The sequence below is a fragment of the Trachypithecus francoisi genome, unplaced genomic scaffold (genome assembly GCF_009764315.1).
Source record: "Trachypithecus francoisi isolate TF-2019V2 unplaced genomic scaffold, Tfra_2.0 Lachesis_group1, whole genome shotgun sequence".
NCBI lineage: Eukaryota > Metazoa > Chordata > Mammalia > Primates > Cercopithecidae > Trachypithecus > Trachypithecus francoisi.
The window spans coordinates 129,495,080-129,515,187 of record NW_022681454.1 but is presented as its reverse complement, the minus strand read 5'-3'; positions in this window follow the sequence as shown (position 1 = coordinate 129,515,187).

The window sequence follows — 20,108 nt, the reverse complement described above, 5'->3', positions numbered from 1 at the left end:
TAAATGTCATTCCAGTTTAATGTTATTTTCTATAGAGATAAACTGAAGCAAAGGAAGTTTTCATGGTTTACTCAACTTTCAAATACAGTAATGAAGTGGGATTTTTCAAAGCCTTTGGAAAAAAAAATCACTGAAATTTTGGCACCTGTTACATAATCTGTAAAATAATTATGTTTAGACAGGTATATGTTCCAGTTCCAGTAAGGTTTAAGGTGTTTTCAGTTGTGTTCTCTTTCAAGAAATTAAATTAAAAGTCATCCCTTTGGTATTTTATCTAGAATGTGGTCAGAGTATTTTTGTTGTTGTTGTTGTAAATTTGGAGCATTTGTCCATTTGCAGTTTTCTGAAAAATCTTCCTTTCCACTATTGCTTATAAAGTATCAAAGCTGGCTTGCAGATCACCTCACATACATAGCTCCTCTAACTTCCTTCAACCTTTGACTTTGAATTCATTCAGGGTAGCATGATTTCTTCATCTGTGATATGCTCTATATATTTGTTTTGTTCTTTCCATTTTGAAGATCACATCGCTTCCTAAAGAAGACAGAACAAAAGACCACTTGAGCACTTCTCCTACCATTTTCTACACTTCTAAAGACACCAGCTTTTACAGATGACAGATGTACGTATTCCATTTTCATCTTGTTGTTAAGGGGTTCGGTAGTTGTTTTTTTAAAGCTTTATTTATCATGTTATCTGACATTATTTATATAGGTCTATAGTACATTTTTATATAATTTTTCCTTAATGCTGCAAACGTTTTTCGATCGTTTGGGCATATTCTTTTTAAAAATTTGAGCTAAATAGCTTACAGAGATTATTACACAGAAGAAAAGCATCTTTAATCTTCTTAGATGTTAGTATTAAGAGCTGATAAAAGTGAATTTTTTGACTTTTTTGATATTTGGAAATACTGTTTCTCACATTTTCCATTACTATCTAGCAGACATGTCATTAATATTATTTGCATGCCTCCTTTCTTGCAAAGTCTTTAGAAACTTTTTGCACTCATTAAGTCTTAAAGTCCCAAAGACCAAAGTAGATGGGACATATTGTTCTCACCTTATAATCACATAAATTGAGACATAGAACAGTAAGTGATCTTTGTAACCCCATAGCTTTTGGGGTTATTTCAACATTTTCAGAACAGCAACAACAAAACTATTAGTAATGACTTCTAAATGCATTAAATTGAGGATGTGTACAGTATCATGTTGCTCTGAAACTCATTGTTTGAACTGCAAGTATAATGTGAAAGTAGAAAAGAAAATAAAAACAAACAAAGAGACCTTGAGAAACAAGGTTAACTTGGTCATTTCCTTAAAAAACATTTTGCAATGTGAACTATAGACTCTAAGAGGGGTGAATATTAAGTTTTCTGTCTTTTAAAAGTCATTTACAATGTCAGTGCTGTGATTTTCCCTTATAATTTCCAAAAATAACATATTCTAGATCTGTTTTTTAATACCTGGATGAATTATAAAGGCATTTTGAAAAATTTATACAACTTACAGTTGCATAGTTTCTTTCTTAAATCTATAAGACATTTGAGATAATAAATATTGTGTTATCACTCTAATTATAAATGGTTTATTTAAAAGGAAAATATGCAAATAAAGTAAATGTTGATAAGTCTCCTTGATATGACCTTATCTAATGAATTAAGTCACGTGAATCTCCATTGCTTCTTTTTCGGTTTGTATGATAAGACACTAACTGTATTACCAATGTCCCCTCACTTTATGGATAACCTAAATATTGCATTTAATTAAGCCAGTCATAGTGAGTGCGCTCATGCTTGTGAGTTTATGTTTTCACATAAGTTCTCCTTTTCAAAATACAAGAAACATATTCTTAAACAGAAGTCATTTCATGACCTCCATGAACACTAAAATATATTTATAAATCCATGTACATAATGTTCATAATCAGGCAAAGGTATTTTAATAAAAGTCAGAAGAGTGGCCGGACATGGTAACTCATGCCTCTACTTTCAGTATTTTGGTAGGCCGAGGAGGACGCATGGCTTGAGCTCTGGAGTTTGAGACCAGCCTGAGCAACATGGTGAAACCCTCTTCCCTACAAAAAATGCAAAAATTAGCTGGATATGGTGGCACACACCTGTAGTTCCAGCTACTCAGCAGGCTGAGTATCACCTAAACCCAGGAAGGATGAGGCTGCAGTGAGTCATGATGGCCCCACTGCACTCCAGCCTGGGTGACAAAGTGAGATTTTGTCTAAAACAACAACCAGAAGCCCCAGAAAAAAACAATGTTAGAAGAGTAATTGATAACATTTGAGGTAGATGTGTCTGCGAGATTTAAAAAAAGGGAACTTCTGAGGTGCTGCTAATTTTCTATTTGTAACCCAGATGGTTATTGTATATGTATGTTCACTGTGAAATTCATTAATTTGTACAGTTGTGATTGATGTATTTTCTTGATATATTTGTATTTTGTTAAAAATTTTATTTTATAAATAGGTTAAAAAACAGTAGCTATATCTGAGAAGGACACAACTAAATCCTTCATGAGAAATAATTCAGGGCAGGATTACCTACAGATACACAGAAGAAAAACAAGTATTTAAAACAGGAATGACTCCAAAGTGCAAAATGTTAACCACTATCCACTGAAAAGACATAAACAATTCTGCCACTGAAGGCAAGTCTACAAACTCAATAATGCATATCTCTTCTGAGTACAAAACTTTCAAGCCATTGTCAAATGATTCGGGCATGTAAAAGTCTAGCCCATATTTAAGGATTAGTCAAGTGACTACTCAAACATGACTAAAATTGCTCCAGACTTGGTGTATTCTGCAAGACAACAATCAAGAAATGGAAATACTATATAAAATAAACAGTACAAATGAGTGACAACAAGATCCTAATACCATTCTAGTTCCTCATGGAATTGAGTTCAAAACATAATAATATTAACAGTCTCTTTAGAGTAAGAAATCTACAATTAATAAGGGGCCTAGAACTTTGGCCCACTATATTTCTACTCTGTAGGTTGCAGTCTACATTCTATCATTACATGGGTATTCTTCCCATGTGATAATTACCTAATTTAGTTTTATTTCTTATGGATACCTATACAGGCTTATGCAAAGCCTGACGACAGTCTACTGTCTACTTCTCAAACCTCTGCCTATATTAAGATTTCGGTGCCAATTTAGTGTCCTGAGACATGGACCAACTAGATTATCTAACTCACTAGAGTAAAACACAAGCATCTTTCTGGACCAAGACAATTAATAATTTATATCTATCTCAAACCATGAAAATCCAAGGCTGTTGCTTCCCAAGAAGTCCAGACTTAGAAGAAAATGCCTCTCAACTCATATCAGAGGGCTCTAAGAAAGCCCTAAATTAAAGTCAGTTTTCTAATTAATCTGTCCCAGGAGTTGCTAATGGCCTTGAGAGGAATATTTATACGAACATGCCAGAAAAATATCCGATGTAATCATGCAGGAGATGTTTCATTAAAAATATTAAGAAGTGAAAGATAAGAAAACATTAGAAGAAAGTGCAATTTTGGGGCACAGAATACTAAAGTTCATGTGAATGTATTGATTGCATAGAGGTTTTTCCTCTTTTTTTGTTAATTTTAAAATAGATACCTAACAATTGTGTGTATTTATGGAATGCACCTAGTATTTTGATACTTGCATACAATGTGTAAGGATGAAATTAGAGTAAAGAGATCAATTTCAAATGTACTAATGATAAAAATACATTGGAGAAATCTGCTAATTATTTAGAAACAATAAAAATAATTCAATTAAAAATGTGTTATTTACAGAAATACAAATAATACAGTATGAGAGGCAGATGTGGGTAAAACTCTGATTTTTGTGGATTGATCATACCTCCTGGAATATCCACGACGGTGCTATGGTTTGCAACAGTTCTCTTGGTATAATAATTAATAACCTGCTGTGCTCTCAAAATAATCAATAATTGAATAATAAATTATATTTTCTCTATAAACATATGCAATGTATATTATGAATAATTATTCTGATGATCATTTAAAATTGTGAATAAGAATATTATTTTAAATATTGCTTTATTGTAACTAGATACAATTATTTTTATTTTTAAAAAATAATATAAATTTTACAATCTACATATTTTGTAGCTCCTCTCAACTGCAAAACTGTCGAGTTTACACAATGAATTATATGGCCTCACTTATATCAGATGAAGCTTCAAGGTAAATAGTCCACTAAAGCAGAAAGAGCAAAATAAGGAAACAAATCGCTAGTGTTCAGTTATACTGGAAAAAGTGTTTAAACCACATATTCCTACTTACTGTATCAATTTTAAAAAGAATGTTATTTTAAGATGTCAAGGAATACATAATTACAGCTAATTGCAGTATACATATAAAGACTTAAGATCCTATAATACACCCATGTAAACTTTACAAGCTTTAAAAAATTATGTTTTGAGATTCACAATCATTTACCTTAAAAGAAATTTCAGCTATGAATTACTAAATGGTACTTAACATTACTGTAAGTGAAAGAAACAGGACAAAAATCAAACATTGCATTCTGTATTGCATTTGCGCGTTTGTGTGTGTGTGCATATTTCTATATGTTGTTATTCATTAGAATTTTAATCAAGTAATTATATTAATATGTCATATAGTTTTTTATAATTGATTTTTCATACTCTACCCCAAGGAAACTTGGTCTCTTTTAGTTTGATTAAAAAGAGAAAAATTAGTTTCTATGGAATTTCAAAGTTCAAAATAATTTGAAAATATTATTTAATTTCACTCTAAAATTAGTGGTTGCATTTTGGTAAATGGCTAGTACACTCAGCAGTTAAAAATAGTAGAGAATTGTTAAGTAGAAGACAGGCTCCATTTACTTTCTCAGTAGTCTCTCAAAGTAATGATACAATTATTCAGAACCCTAATTTGTGTGTGTAATTACACATGCATATAGATACGCTCTCCCACACCTCTATAAATACAAACTTACACAGGATCGCATTTTTATTCATTTTCAAAGAAGATAACCACTAAATTAAAGGAGGTTAATAAAAGTTGCTTAACGCTTTAGTCACATAGTACTGAAGGCGAAGAATTAATTTATTTCTTAGGTTTTTTTTTTTAAGTAGGATCAGAAAAATTTTACAAATTTTACAAATTTTATGAATGTGTCATTTTAAAAATAGATTATTTAGAGTTTTAACTCAGTGGTGCATTTAGAATTTTGCAAAGCATGGTAATATTCTAATACAAAGCAGAAAAAAGAATGGGGAGAGAAAATAGGAGATGCTCAATTCATATTAATATGACAAATCCCACGACAGATGTGTTTTGTTTGTAAAATAATAAAGTGAATTGGTACCTATAGAAGTGCTAGGAATATCTTTGGTGTAAAAATATTACAAATATTTCAAGAATTCCTTTACCTTGTAAATTAGTCTTCAGAATGTAATATGAAAAAACTCACCGAAATATTAATTAGCTAACATAGAATCAACGAAAATAATAAGAAATCTAATTGTTTAAAGACTTCTACAGCCGGGCGCGGTGGCTCAAGCCTGTAATCCCAGCACTTTGGGAGGCCGAGACGGGCGGATCACAAGGTCAGGAGATCGAGACCATCCTGGCTAACATGGTGAAACCCCGTCTCTACTAAAAAATACAAAAAAAAACTAGCCGGGCGAGGTGGCGGGCGCCTGTAGTCCCAGCTACTCGGGAGGCTGAGGCAGGAGAATGGCGTGAACCCGGGAGACGGAGCTTGCAGTGAGCCAGGATCCAGCCACTACACTCCAGCCTGGGCGACAGAGCGAGACTCCATCTCAAAAAAAAAAAAAAAAAAAAAAAAAAAAAAAAGACTTCTACAGCAAATATGTAGCAGGAGGCCATGAAAAACAACTAGTTTATGGTTTTAGCTATTTTGGGCAAATGGAAATACAGCAGCTATGAATTTTAGCTCACATACTTGAATATGCAAGCAACTCACATTGTAGTAGTTTTAAATTCAAATTAAATCCTGAGGACAACTCAAATAAACTGAGGGAAATATTTAGTAAATATTCAGGCACAATTTCCAACATATTTAGACCAAAATGACTGTGATCCAAACTGATGCAATTTTTTAAAGTTCAGACTGTAACCAATTCTGTGACTCCTAAAGAAAACATTTTCATTAGCTTAGAGATCTATTCCCCAGGGTAAAGCTTGGTTAGCCAAACACTTTCCCTCTTTTTTTTTTTTTTTTTTTTTTTTTGTCCTTCAGATCAAATCACTCTACACCAAAATCAGCTTTCAGCTTCCATGGAACCAATTAATGGATGCCCCTACCTGAGGCCTAGTAAGTCAAATACCTCTATTCACTTCACCCTTGGATGACTATCTTCACCTTTCTAGAGTTCTTAGTCAAGCACAAGCAAAAAGGGGAAACTTTAGTTTTTCATTTGCCCAAAAAAAGAGAAAGGAAAATATGTCCTTGAAGCAAAGTTGCAAGACTTAGTTAGTTTGAAGCATATTAAAGAAGACTACAGAGGAGAAAGCAAAATGTACTTCTTTTAAAGTGTTCTCCAGCATAGTTGTATCCACATTTTCTTCACTGCTATCCAGGCTTAACTTTATTTAAAAATATTTCAAGATAAATAAAATATATAATAACATTTGGATACTAATCAAATGTTACCAATACATTGGAGTCCCGCTCATTCTCCCAGATATAATACAATCCCCTCTTTCTACCACACAGGTAAGCACTATCATGAATGTCAGATTTTTTCTGACATTTGCTTATTTCTCTCAAAATTCTGTATGTGAGTTATACCCATGGTTATGCATGTAGCACTATTTTATTCATTTTTATTGCTGTACACTATAATTATGCTATGAATTGAATTATGTACCCTTTAATTTCGTAGGTTGAAGCCCTAACCCCAATATGATTGTATTTGGAGACAGAGACTTTAGGAGGTAAAGAAAGTTGTTAGGGCAGAAGGGTGGGGCCCTAATTCCGTAGAACTAATAGCTTTATAAGAAGAGGAAAGAGAAGCCTCTTTCTCTGAGTACATGCACAGGGGAAAGACCATACAAAAATATGATAACCATCTCTAAGCGAGTCAGAGAGCCCTCACCAAAAAACTAAGTCAGCCAGAACCTTAATTTTAGACTTTCAGCCTCCAGATCTCTGTTAAAATAAACTTCTGTTGTTAAAGTCACACTCAGTTTATGGTATTTTGCATGGAAACCTAGACAGACTAATTAAATTAATATATCATCCTTTCTTCTTTACATATATCTAAAGGTGCAATTACATGTCTAATAAAGCTTGCTTAATATAAATGTTATGTATATGTACTTGGAAATGAGAAAATATGCTCAAATTTTTATTTACTAAATATTTGTATTTATTTATTTATTTTGAGACAGGGTCTCACTCTCTCACCTAGGCCGAAGTACAGTGGTGTGATCATGGCTCACTGAAGCCTCAATATCCTGGGCTCAAGCCATCCTCCCACCTCAGCGTCATAAGTAGCTGGGACTACAGTCACACGCCACCAAGCCCAGCTAATTTTGTACTTTTCTTGTGGAGACTCAGTCTGGTCTTGAACTCCGAGGCTCAAGCGATTTGCCTGCCTCAGCCTCCAAAGTGCTGGGATTACAGTCATGAGCTACTGTGACTGGCCAACTAAATATTTTTAAATTAAAAAAATAATAATAATAATTGTACTGATTTACATTTCACCAGTAGCCACAGTACATAAATATTTTTGTTGTATGGACCTTCACTAAAACATGGTATTATTAGATATTTATTTTGCCATTCTGATGGGTGTGGACTCTTTTCTGATGTTTTTAATATTTACTTTTTCCTGTTAATAATCTTGTTTATTTCATATGGGCATTGTTCATTCATAGTGAATCATTTTCTCTAAATTTTCTTTTTGTGTTCTTTCATAGTGAATCCATTCTCTAATTGTTCTTTTTACAATTACTTTTTTAATGTGGAGGACTTCTTTATATTAATTGTTGTGAGACAGTTTTTCATGTGTCTTTGATATTTCTGCATGTCTTGAGAATACATTGATTGACTTTGTTCTGGACTATCTTTGCAAAGATACTTGAATAATGATCATCCTCAGGAGATAAGAGATAGTATTTCCCTCTGAAGCAAATGGCAAATTATTATACTGGCTAAATATAGATAAAGATAATGTAATAAAGATAATGTCTCCTTCAGGATAAAGTTTGAGCAAACTTGTCAATTGTAAAATATTTAGATGTTCTAGTTTCAGAGTTCCTAACCTGTAGTGGGACCTACCTAGGCTTTCTTTTTTTTTTTTCTTTTTTATGCACATTTGAAAAAAGTGAAGGAGTTTGAAGGCCATGTATTTAAGGAAGAGTTTTACAAGCAGCAGCAGAAGCAAGGATAAACACCTTTTGGTGGGACCAGGACTGATTGTTTAAGATTTTGTAAGCTGACCGGTGTGACTGAAAAAGGTTAAGTGAGGAAGAGGAAAGAAGGTTAGATTAGACTGGGCAGCAAGACTTGGGGGAAGATTATATAGCTTTGAAGGCTATTCTAAGAGTTTTGACTTCTGAGTAGAGCACAGAACCAAGAGGATCACTATGGGTAATGATATAATTAGAGACAGGTAGATCAAGGACAGAAATACTAATTAGAAAGACATTATGTTAATACAGGTAAGAGATGGTAGTGGTTTGGACCAATATCTGCAAAAGGAGAAAAACAAATGTATTATGTATCTGTTTTTATAGGCAAAAGCATAAGGGTTTTCAGATGCATTGAATATGGAATGTGAGAAATCAAAGATACTTTGAATTTTCTTGGCCTGAGCAACTGGAAGGATAGAGGATGTTGACATCAACTGAGATGTGGACGGCTTAGTGGTGAGAGAAGAAAGTTAGTTTGGGTGATAGGATCAAGAGTTCAGTTTTTAAAATTATGGTATTGACTTATTTATTAGAATGTAATGTAGTGGTGTTGAACATGCAGTTTGCAGCAGAGGTATAGATTACAGATATATATTTGGGAATGTCAGTAAATAAATGACATTTGAAGCCATTAGAATAAATGAGTCATTAATATTTAGATGGAAAAGAAAAGAGGACATATAACTGCATTTGGCGTTTTCCATGAATTTGGAGACTTTCTAGAAATTTTCGGAGAAAAGTTAGAATAAGAAAGAGAGTAGTAAGACAGGAGGAACCAATGGAGATTTGTAATCCTAGAAGTAAATAAATAAATAATAAAAGAGAACTATACTAAATGCTCATGTGAACTAAAAATGAAAAGGAACATTAAATTTGGCAATGTGGAGAGCACGGGGAGGTTGAAAGGGGCAATTTATGCAAAAAAATACAACTCACATAAAGTTTAAATTTACATTTGGTATTCAATACAGTTAACAGATACATATAATGCAAAGCAGGGAAAAAAAGTAAAAAGCATAGTCGGGGAATAACAAATCAAAAGTGATCCAGAATGGACGTGGAAGATATAATTAGTAGAAAACAATTTAAAACAATGATTAGAAATGTATTTCATATGTTCAAAGGATATTGAAATGGGTCATATTTTTTAAAGATACAAATAAACTAGAGAAAAAATTATAATTATAGACGATTTTTAGATATACACAAATATATATAGTATTTTAATATATAAATAACAATATGTAAAAACATATATTTACATATAAAATTATATATCATATACATATGTGTATATATATGCAATAGGACTGATAGATTAGCCATGAGGGAAAAATTATTACTGAATTTGAGGATGTTATAATATAAACTATCAAATTAAAATTCAAGAAGATTATAGAACAAAAATTTAAAAACTGAACTGCACCTAAGTGAACTGGGGCAACTTCAAATTTTCTAATATGTCTAACTGCAGTCACCAAAGAAGGATGGTGATCAACAAACATTTGAAAATAATAGTGGTTGAAAATTTTCAAAATTTGCTGCAAATGAGCAGATCCAAGAAATTTTAAAAACAGCAAGCATAAATATTTTAAGGAAGAGTATGTGAGGGTTCATCATAGTAACGTTTTTCAAAACCAGTGTCAATGAAAAAAATGTTAAAAACAGCAAGAATTGAATGATAGGTTTTATACATAGGAAGAAATATAAGGATAACAACAGATCTCTAAATATTCTATAAATCAAAGAGGAAATCAAAAGCTAAAGTATTAACATTTTGGAATGATGTCAGCAAGATAGTGGTATAGGAAACCACATGTTCTCATGCCTTCCTGGAGACACTACACTAACAATATACAGACCAAATTGCTTTTGTGAAAGCTTCAGAAACAAATTAAGAGGTTGTAGCACCCAGATGAATGCAAAACTAGGAAGTGACACATCAAAAAAGGAAGGAAAATTTACCTACCATAGTCAGACCCCCTCCCTGGCACGATGGGGAGAAAAATTTTAACTCCTTGCTTCTGCCTCAGGAGAAAAATAAAGAAGTAGACCATGTATTAAACATTCTGACTTTTCAGGGACTCATTTTTGTCTGTCCTGACAACACTGAGATAAACACTGGTTTCGACATCCAGTTCTTAGTTATCTTTAGGGGATTCTGAGAACAAAAGCAAGCACTGTGGCTTGTTAAGCACCAGAGAGATTGTAATATTGCAGATAGACAACAAGGAGAAATTATGGAACACAACATAAGAAATTATGGAAACCAGAGAAGAAATACCAACATCTTTAATTGGAAAATGAAATATCCCCAAGACAAGAGAAAGTATATCTTTTAAAAAGGCTTGAGAAAACTTCAGAATATTGGTGCAGGTTGATTGACAAAGGTCTTCCTGTGTATGATGACAGTCCATAAAAACTGGGAGAAATGGCTGTATTGTCAAATGCCAAAATCACAACAAAAGATCCAAAAACATACAAATAAAGAGGAAAATATGGCCCTAAGAGAAGTTAAACAAATATCTAGAAACGACTCTAAAGAAAGAAGATTTATAAATTACCTGACAAATAATTCAAAATAAAGGAAACACATATAGAAAACTAAATAGAATCAGGAAAATAATTCCTGAACCAAATGTGAATATCAGCAATGAAATAGAAACCTCACTTTCAAATATGGACAGAAGAAGCAGATAGAAGATCAATAAGGAAACAGAATTTAAACAATATTGTAGCTCTGTTGGACCTAATAGACATCTGTGGAACACCACACCTAATAAAAGCAGAATACATATTCTTCTCAAGTGCACGTGAAATATTCTCCAGAGTATACCACGTTAAAATAAACAAAAAAAATTAAAAATTTTTAAAAGATTGAAATCGTGCAAAGCACATTTTCCATCCATGACAGAATGAAACTAGAAATCAATACCAGGGAAAAACAAAACAAAACAAAAAAATGGAAAAATTCATGAATATATGAGAATTAAACAACAAACTCTCAAACATCTAATGTATTAAAGAGGAAATTATACTGAAAATTAAAGTTAAAAATATCTTGAGATAAATGAAAATAAGAACACGTTACCTCAAAATATATGGGATGCAGCAAAATTGTATTAAGAGAGAAATATGTAGTGATGAACACTTACATTTAAAAAAGAAATAAATCAACAATTTAACCTTACACCTCAAGGAACTAGAAAAAGAAGAATAAACTAATTTCAAAATTAGCAGAAGAAAGGAAACAAAAATTAGAACATAAGTAAAATAAAGAATGGAAAAAAATTCATTTTGAAAAGATTAACAAAATTGAAAAATCCTTAGGTAGATTAAGAACATAAGAAAGAGTACCAACGTAACTAAAATCAGAGATAAAATAAGAGACATTACAACTAATATCACAGAAACAAAAAGAATTATGACATTACTATGAATAATTATACATCAACAAATTGTACAACCTAGAAGAAATGGATAAATTTCTAGAAACATACAACCTACCAAACTAAATTATGAAAAAATAAGAAATCGGAACAGACCTATACCAGTAAGAATATTGAATCAATCATCCTAATCTCCCCAAAATAAAAAGCCCAGGACCACACAGCTTCACTTCAGAACTCTACAAAACATTTAAAGAACAAACACCAATCCTTTTCAAATTTTTCAGAAAACTGAAGAGGAGGGAATCACTTCCTAACTCCTCCTGTGAGATCAGCATTACCCTGTAACTAAAGCCAAAAACACTACAAGAAAACTATAGACTAATATGCCTGATAAATATTGATACAAAAATCCTCCGAAAAGTACTATACTAGTCAACTGAATTCGGCAGCACATTAGATGATTATTCAGTGATAAGGTGGGAATTATTGCTGAAATGCAAGAGTGATGAACAGAAGAAAAAAAAAATCACATGCTCATTTCAGTTGGTGGGGTATTCATTCATGATAAAAGCATTCAACAAATTAAGAATAGAAGAAAACACCTCAGCATAACAAAGGTGAAAAGCTCACGCTAACATCATACTCAGTGGCGAAGACTGAAAGTTTCTCCTCTAAGACGTAAGAGAGCAAGCATACCTACTCTCACCATTGCTCTTCAACATAATACTGGAAATCCCAGACAGAATACTTAGGCAAGGAAAAGAAATAGATGGCATGCAAACCAAAAAATAAGTTACATTGTAACTGTTTGCAGATCGCATGAACTTTTGTGTAGAAAACACTAAAGATTTCACACATTAAAAGCTATTTAAATAGATAAATGAAATAAAGTTACAGGATACAAAATTAATACAAAAAAGTCTGTTGAAATCCTATACACCCATCATGTGCAACATGAAAGGAAAATTAAGAAAACAATCTCACTTAAAATCACCACAAAAGGAATAAAATACTTAGCATAAAACTTAACAAAGGAGTTGAAACACTTGTATACCTGTTAATGAAGACACATATAAATCAAAAAATCGTGTTTTTGTGGAACAAAAAATTAATATTCTTAAAACGTCCATACTACTCAAAGTGACCCATAGATACAATGGAATCCCTATCAAAATCCTAATGGAACTTTTTGCATGAACAGGAAAAATATCTTAAAATTCATATGGAATCTCAAGGAATTTAAAGTAGCCAAACAATCTTCAAAACAAATAACAAATTGGAGGCATCATATTTCTGATTTCAAAATATATTTTCAAACTACAGTAATGAAAAGAGTATGGTATTTGTCTTAAACAAATTACCACAGACTGAGTGGCTTAAACAACATTTACATCTTATGGCTCTTGAGGCTGGAAGTTTAAGAGCAGTGTGCCACCATAGTTGATTTCTGTTAAAAGCCCTCTTTCTGGTTTGCAGTTTGCCAACTTCTTGCATCTTCATATGTCAGAAAGAGAGTTAGAAAATTCTCTGGGGTCTTTTTAATAAGGGAATAAATTCAATTCTTCAGTGTACCATTTCATACTATCACATTGGGATATGTATGTGTATATTTACACACACAAATATGCGTAATGTGCAAGGAACCTAGAATACAAAAATAAATAAATAAATAAAATAAAACAAAATAAAATAAAGAAAAACCAATTTGAAAGACTAACACTATTTGATTTTCATCCATACCTATTATAAAGCTATAGCCATCAAGACTCTGGGGTATTGATATCTGCAAATAGATCTACAGAAAATAAAAAGACTCCATGATGAAAATGCCAAAAACAATTACAACAAAAGCCAAAATTGACAAGTGGAGTGTAATTAAACTAAATAGCTTGTGCACAACAAAAGAAACTGTCACCAGAGTGAAGATGCCGCCTACAGAATGGGAGAAAATTTTCACAATCTACCCATCTAACAAAGATCTAATATCCAGAATTTACAAGGAACTTAAAAACAAATTTACAAGAAAAAAAATAAAAACACCAAAAAGTGGGCAAAGGCTGTGAACAGACACTTCTAATATGTTGTTGTGGCCAACAAACATATGAAAAACAGCTCAATATCACTGATCATTAGAGAAATGCAAATTAAAACCACAGTGAGAAACCACCTCACACTAGTCAGAATGGCGATTATTAAAAAGTCAAGAAACAGTAGATGCTGGTGAGGCTGTGGAGAAATAACACTTTTACACTGTTGGTGAGAATACAAATTACTACAACCATTGTGGAAGACAGTATTGCAATTCCTCAAGGATCTAGAACCAGGAATAGATTTGACCCAGCAATCCTATCATTGCATATATATCCAAAGGAATATAAATCATTCTACTATAAAGACATATGCACATATATGTTTATTGTAGCACTATTTACAATAGTAAAGTCATGCAACCAACCTAAATGACCGTCAATGATAGACTGAACAAAGAAAATGTGGTACCTATACACCATGAAATACTATGCAGCCATAAAAGAGAATGAGACCGTGTCGTTCTCAGGGACATAGATGAAACTGAAAGCCATCAACAGCAGCAGACTAATACAGGAACAGAAAACCAAACATTTCATGCTGTCACTTATAAGTGGGAGTTGAACAATGAGAACACATTCACACAGGGAGGGGAACAACATACACCAGTGCCTGTAGAGGGGGTGGGGGGTGAGGGGAGGGAGCTTAGGGGATGCGTTAATAGGTACAGCAAACCACCATGGCACACGTATACCTGTGTAATAAACCTGCACATTCTGCACATGTATCCCACAACTTAAAGTAAAATAAAAATAAAAAATAAAAATAAAAAAAGAAAATAAAAAGAGTCCAGAATCACATCCATGCATGTAAGAGAAAATGATTTTTGACAAAATTGCAAGGGCAAGTCTGTGAAACATAGTATTTTGACAAATACTGCTGAAATAAGTTGATATAAATGTGCAAACACATAAACTTCAATCTATATATCTTACCATATACAAAAATTTATTCAAAATACACCTAAAGTTGAAAACTGAAACTTTAAAAGAAAGTATAGAAGCAAATTATTATTACTTTGTTCATAATCAACTTAGCTATAATACCACAAGCATCATTCATATAGAAAAAAAGTTATAATTTGATTTCATAAAAGTTGAAAACTTCTGTTAAGAGAATGAACAGACAAGCCACAAAATGAAAGTACTTGCAAATAATATTTGATCAGGGATTTGTATTCAGAACATATAATGAACTCTCAAAAGTCAATAATAATGAAACAAAAAAGCACAATAAAAATGGCCAGAAGTTTGAATTAGCACTTACCAAAACAGATATCCAGCTAGCAAATAAATGAATAACAAGATGTTCAAATCATTAGTTATTAGGGAAATGTGAATTAAACCCAGGAGATACCACTGTGTATCAATTAGAAAGAATAATATTTAACATAGTGATTAGACCAACTGTTGACTAAAATATACAGAAAATGAAATTCAAAAACTGATAATGGTAATGTAAAATGTTAACGACTCATTTAAAATCATTTTGACATTTTCTTAAAATGTCAAATACCTTCTATACATTTTAGCCATTCTGTTATTACATAGAGAAATGAAAATATGTTTTCATACAAAGAATTGTTTACAAATGTTAATGGTAGCTTTATTTATAATAAGAAAATAACTTGAAATAACCTATTTCTTTCATTTGGTGAATACATAAATACATTGTGATATTTCCATACACAGCATATTATTCAACACTAAAAATGAACAGACTATATTTCATGCCACAGTATATGTGATATCAAAATATTAATGCTGATGAAAGAATATTAAATTTTTATACATTTTGATTCCATTTACATAAAGTTGTAGAAAATCTAAATTAATCCATAGTTACAAGAACATAAGCAGTAATTGCCTAGTTATGGGGCCTTGGAAGGGGTAGAGATAGAAAAGCTACGAGCAAGGAATTACCAAGAGGTATAAGAAAAATTTGGTGTCTTAAATACGTTAATTATCTTAATTGTGTTGGTGTTTTTGTGACTTACACACATGTTAAAACTTATTTCCACACTTTAAATGTATGCAGTTTATTTTACATAAATTATCACTCAATTAAAATAAATGAATGAATAAGAATAGGAGAGAAGAGAACAATTATATACATCTTTTTGAGAAATGTTGCTGCAATAAGGAACAAACAAATGATGCATTGTTACTGGGGAAATGGTGGAAAAAGGAAGAATTGGTTAAGACAGGAGAATTTTTACTTTTTATGGTAAAGTTGACAGAGTAGGACCATCACACCTTGGACAACCACTATCATTTTAAAGTTCCCCTTGATTAAAAACAACCTAAATCCAACCTAAAGGGCATCAGCCTAATGACTAATGTCAGTATGAGCATAAACCACAAATGACATCTCTGACTAGAAACATTCCAACTCTAAGATAAACCCCTCCCCATCCAGAGACATGCCAGCCCTGAGACAACCTCCCCTCCAGCCAGAGAGATGTCAGTCCCAAGATAACCTCTCCTCGGACCAGAAACATTTCAACCCTGCAATAAACTTCTCCACGCAGAAACATTCCAAGCCTGTGATAAGCTCTCTTGCCCTAAAACCCTTAAATACTCTTAGTCTGTAAGAGATAGTACTCCTGACTGAAATCAGCTAGAAGCCCTTCTCAGGTTTATTCTCCAAAATAAACCTATCTTTGACTGTTGAGCTGCTTTTCATGTTTCTTTCCTCTTTCTTTAACTCTTACAGAAGTGACTTCTATTGTGGAGTGTGGGAAAAAAATGAAAATGTAGGCAAGAGATCAGTTGAACCTTATTGGAATGATATTATTGATAGGCTAAGATGTGGAATCTAGAGCACAGATAACTCATTTGAGTCAGGAAGGCAATATATGTGATTAGTTCGGCAGATTATAGAAAATTTCTTCTGATTATTTACAGAATTCAAAAGCAAGATTACTGAAAAATAATGAGTATCAGGCAGAATTTTCTGGGGATTAAGACTAAAAAATATGAAAAGCAAGTATTGATGAGTGGGAAAGTCAATGGTTTATAGATACAACATAATTTCATGGCAGGATCTTTGATTCACTTGATGTATGTTGTGTTTATTTTTAAGAGATAGAAATTGTTAAGGTTTGGTATTTTTTCCTCCAGCTACATTTTGCTACATTGATACATTTTCAGTGTAGGGAAGGTTTTGGGTTTTGTGGATTGTGATTTTTCCATGTGACAATACAGGATGAGACAGGGACAAATGGAGGATAAGGGAAACAGTGGTATCGAAAAGTAATAATTTATTATAGAATGCAAGCTGTGCAATCCAGGGAACAAGAATATCAAAGCAGTGTACAACTGAAAAAAAGTTGATCAGCACAAATAGAACGGAGGTTCTAAAGGAGTTGAATTCTTGGAGATAGGATACAGAAGCGGCAGGTGGGGGTGGAAATATAGGTTGTTGAATGCATGGAGGTGAGGCTATGAAGGTATTGTAAGCATTTTTATGTCTAGAAGAAGTTGGTTCACATATTTGAATACTTCTTCAATAAGTCCTTAGTTTTTCTTTACTCCCAGGCCCTTCCAGTTCTTCTGCAAGTGACAAATGAATACACTTCAAACAATGTCTTTAAATAATAAGCATAGTTCAAACCTTTCTTAACTGTTTTCTTTTTTTCCCAAAACTTACATCTAAATCACTTCCAAGGACATGATCATGGAAAATTTGTCAATTTGCTTATTCCCTAACTTAGTCATAATTCTACCATTTCTATAGTCTTTGCATAAATTTATATCTATTAGTTCAAAACTAAAATCAACATGCTTATCTTTAAAGAGCAATTCCTGACCATTTCATTGTCTCTTATTTTATTGACTTTAAGCCAGAACTTTGTTAGATCATATTTTTATATGATGTTTAGTAAATACTCATCAAATGATGTAAAGGATGCTCTTTTTTCCTCTTAAACTATATTGTTAATTCAAGTGTATCTTTGATGCCTAGAAGAACCTAATTCTATTTCAAGCATGCAGAGAGATTTTACATAATCACTTGATAAGTGGTAGCATAACTCTAGAAACACTCTAGAAGTAATATTGACAAAGTATTGATTTCTAACTTTATAAGAATTTTTCTCTCGAGTACATTCCATGCTTCGTTGTGATTTTGATTATAATTAATCATAAGATGTATTATGAGGATGTCAACTTGTCAACTAACTAAAGAGCTAAGCACTACAATTTCCTTTTTTAAATGTGGCATGGAGAATTATTCATTAATAACAAGAATGAAAAGTGAGAAGGCCTGCCTCCCACTATTGTTGTTCTTTTTCTTTTCTTTTTTTTCTGGAGTATGCAAATTCCTTTCATTTTTATATTTTGTGCTAAATTCCAACAGTCACTACTGGAAACAGAAATGCTTTTATGTAACAGCAGACTGACTCACTATTTTTTTTTTACATGGAGAAGCTTTGACCCTTCTTGTTATTATAATTGCTTCAATATTTATTTGTATGTCACTTGGAAAAAATTAGTGGTGTGCATTTAAATATTGTATTAATCAGAGTTCTCCCGAGGGACAGAACCAATAAGGTAGATGTATATATGAAAGGGAATTTATTAAGGAGAACTGACTCACACGATCACAAGGTAAAGTCCCACAAAAGGCCATCTGCAAGTTCAGAACCCAGGAAGCCAGTAGTGGATCAGTCCGAGTCTCAAAACTCAAAAGCAGAGAAGCCAACATGTTGTACAGCTTTCCGTCTGTGGCCAAAGGCCCGAGAGCCCCTGCAAACCACTAGTATTAAGTCCAAGAGTCCAGAAGCCGAAAAACTTGGAGTCTGATGTTCCTAGGCAGGAAGCATCCAGTGCAGGAAAAAGATGAAGGCCGGAAGACTCAGCAAGTCTACTAATTCCACATTCTGCCTGCTTTTTCTATCCTCGCTGGCAGTCCACCCAGATTAAGGGTGGGTCTGCTCTGGCATCCACTGACTGAAATGTTAATTCCCTCTAGCAACACCTTCGCAAACACACCTAGAAACAATACATTGCATCCTTCAATTAAATCAAATTGACACATAGTATTAACCAACACACATTTTTAGGGTTTATTTTGATGTTAATTTGTCTGCTGTCTGAGTTTTAGAGTGACTCATAATCCTAATTTTCTTTCACTTTTCTTCTTCTTTACTGCCCTGGACTTTTACATTGTGTCATTTTATATACATTTTTTTCTTTTTTTTTTTCCTTCAATTTTAGGAACCAACTCTACTCTCATTCAAGACGCATGCCCTTAAGACACTGTTATTAACCTCAAGTATGAAACTTTGTCAAAAATGCTTTCTCGAGTGGAAACAACTTTGTCATTCTGTTAGAAAATGTGCAACTGTGTTCTGAAGCTTTTATTTTAATCTTTAAAATTATTGTTTATGTTTGGGAAGGTAGTGAATGCTTTTTTATTATAAAATTATAGATTTTCTCTGTAAGGAACTCAACTTTGCTGCACGTGTACTTAGGTTGATAGTTGTCTACACCAGACAGTTTCATTTATCACAATACAATTAGAAGGTTATAAAAGCTTCAATTGGTGAGGGTTTTTCAGAAGTTTTCAGGCATCAACATTATACGATTCTCTCCCATCTTATCATTATATTTCTCTATTATGACCATATTATTTTTACTTACTGGTAGGAACTATAATGTTGCCATTTTATCCTTGTAAATTGAGCTATTAAAAAGGTTTGGTTTGTCATGGCAAGTCCAATATGTTCTTATCAAAATATAGTGTTGCTCCTATTCTGTGTTTATTCTAAGTTATGAGGATAATGTAAGATATTGCTTCAAAGATGATAAGAAATTTAAAATACTTGAATTCTATGTAAGCAAATTGGTAGGATGTGATATGAAATAAAATGAAAATTCAATGAATTGGCATGAATTAAGAACCTGGAAGTATGAACATAAATATATGTGTGTCATATTGAGGAACATATATAATGTTAAGTAAAACCTCTTTTCTTCAAAAAGTCTACATTATTTAAAAATTTATTGGTGGAGCCTTTCAGCTAATAAAATCTCTGAATTTATTTAATTTAAGTGAAAGGAACTTCACTTTAAGCCATCAACACCAAAATGTGTTCCCTGAGTTAAACAAAATACTAGCTAATGGTAAGAAATAACATTTATTGAACATTTGTAGCAAGCTTTTAGTCCTCACA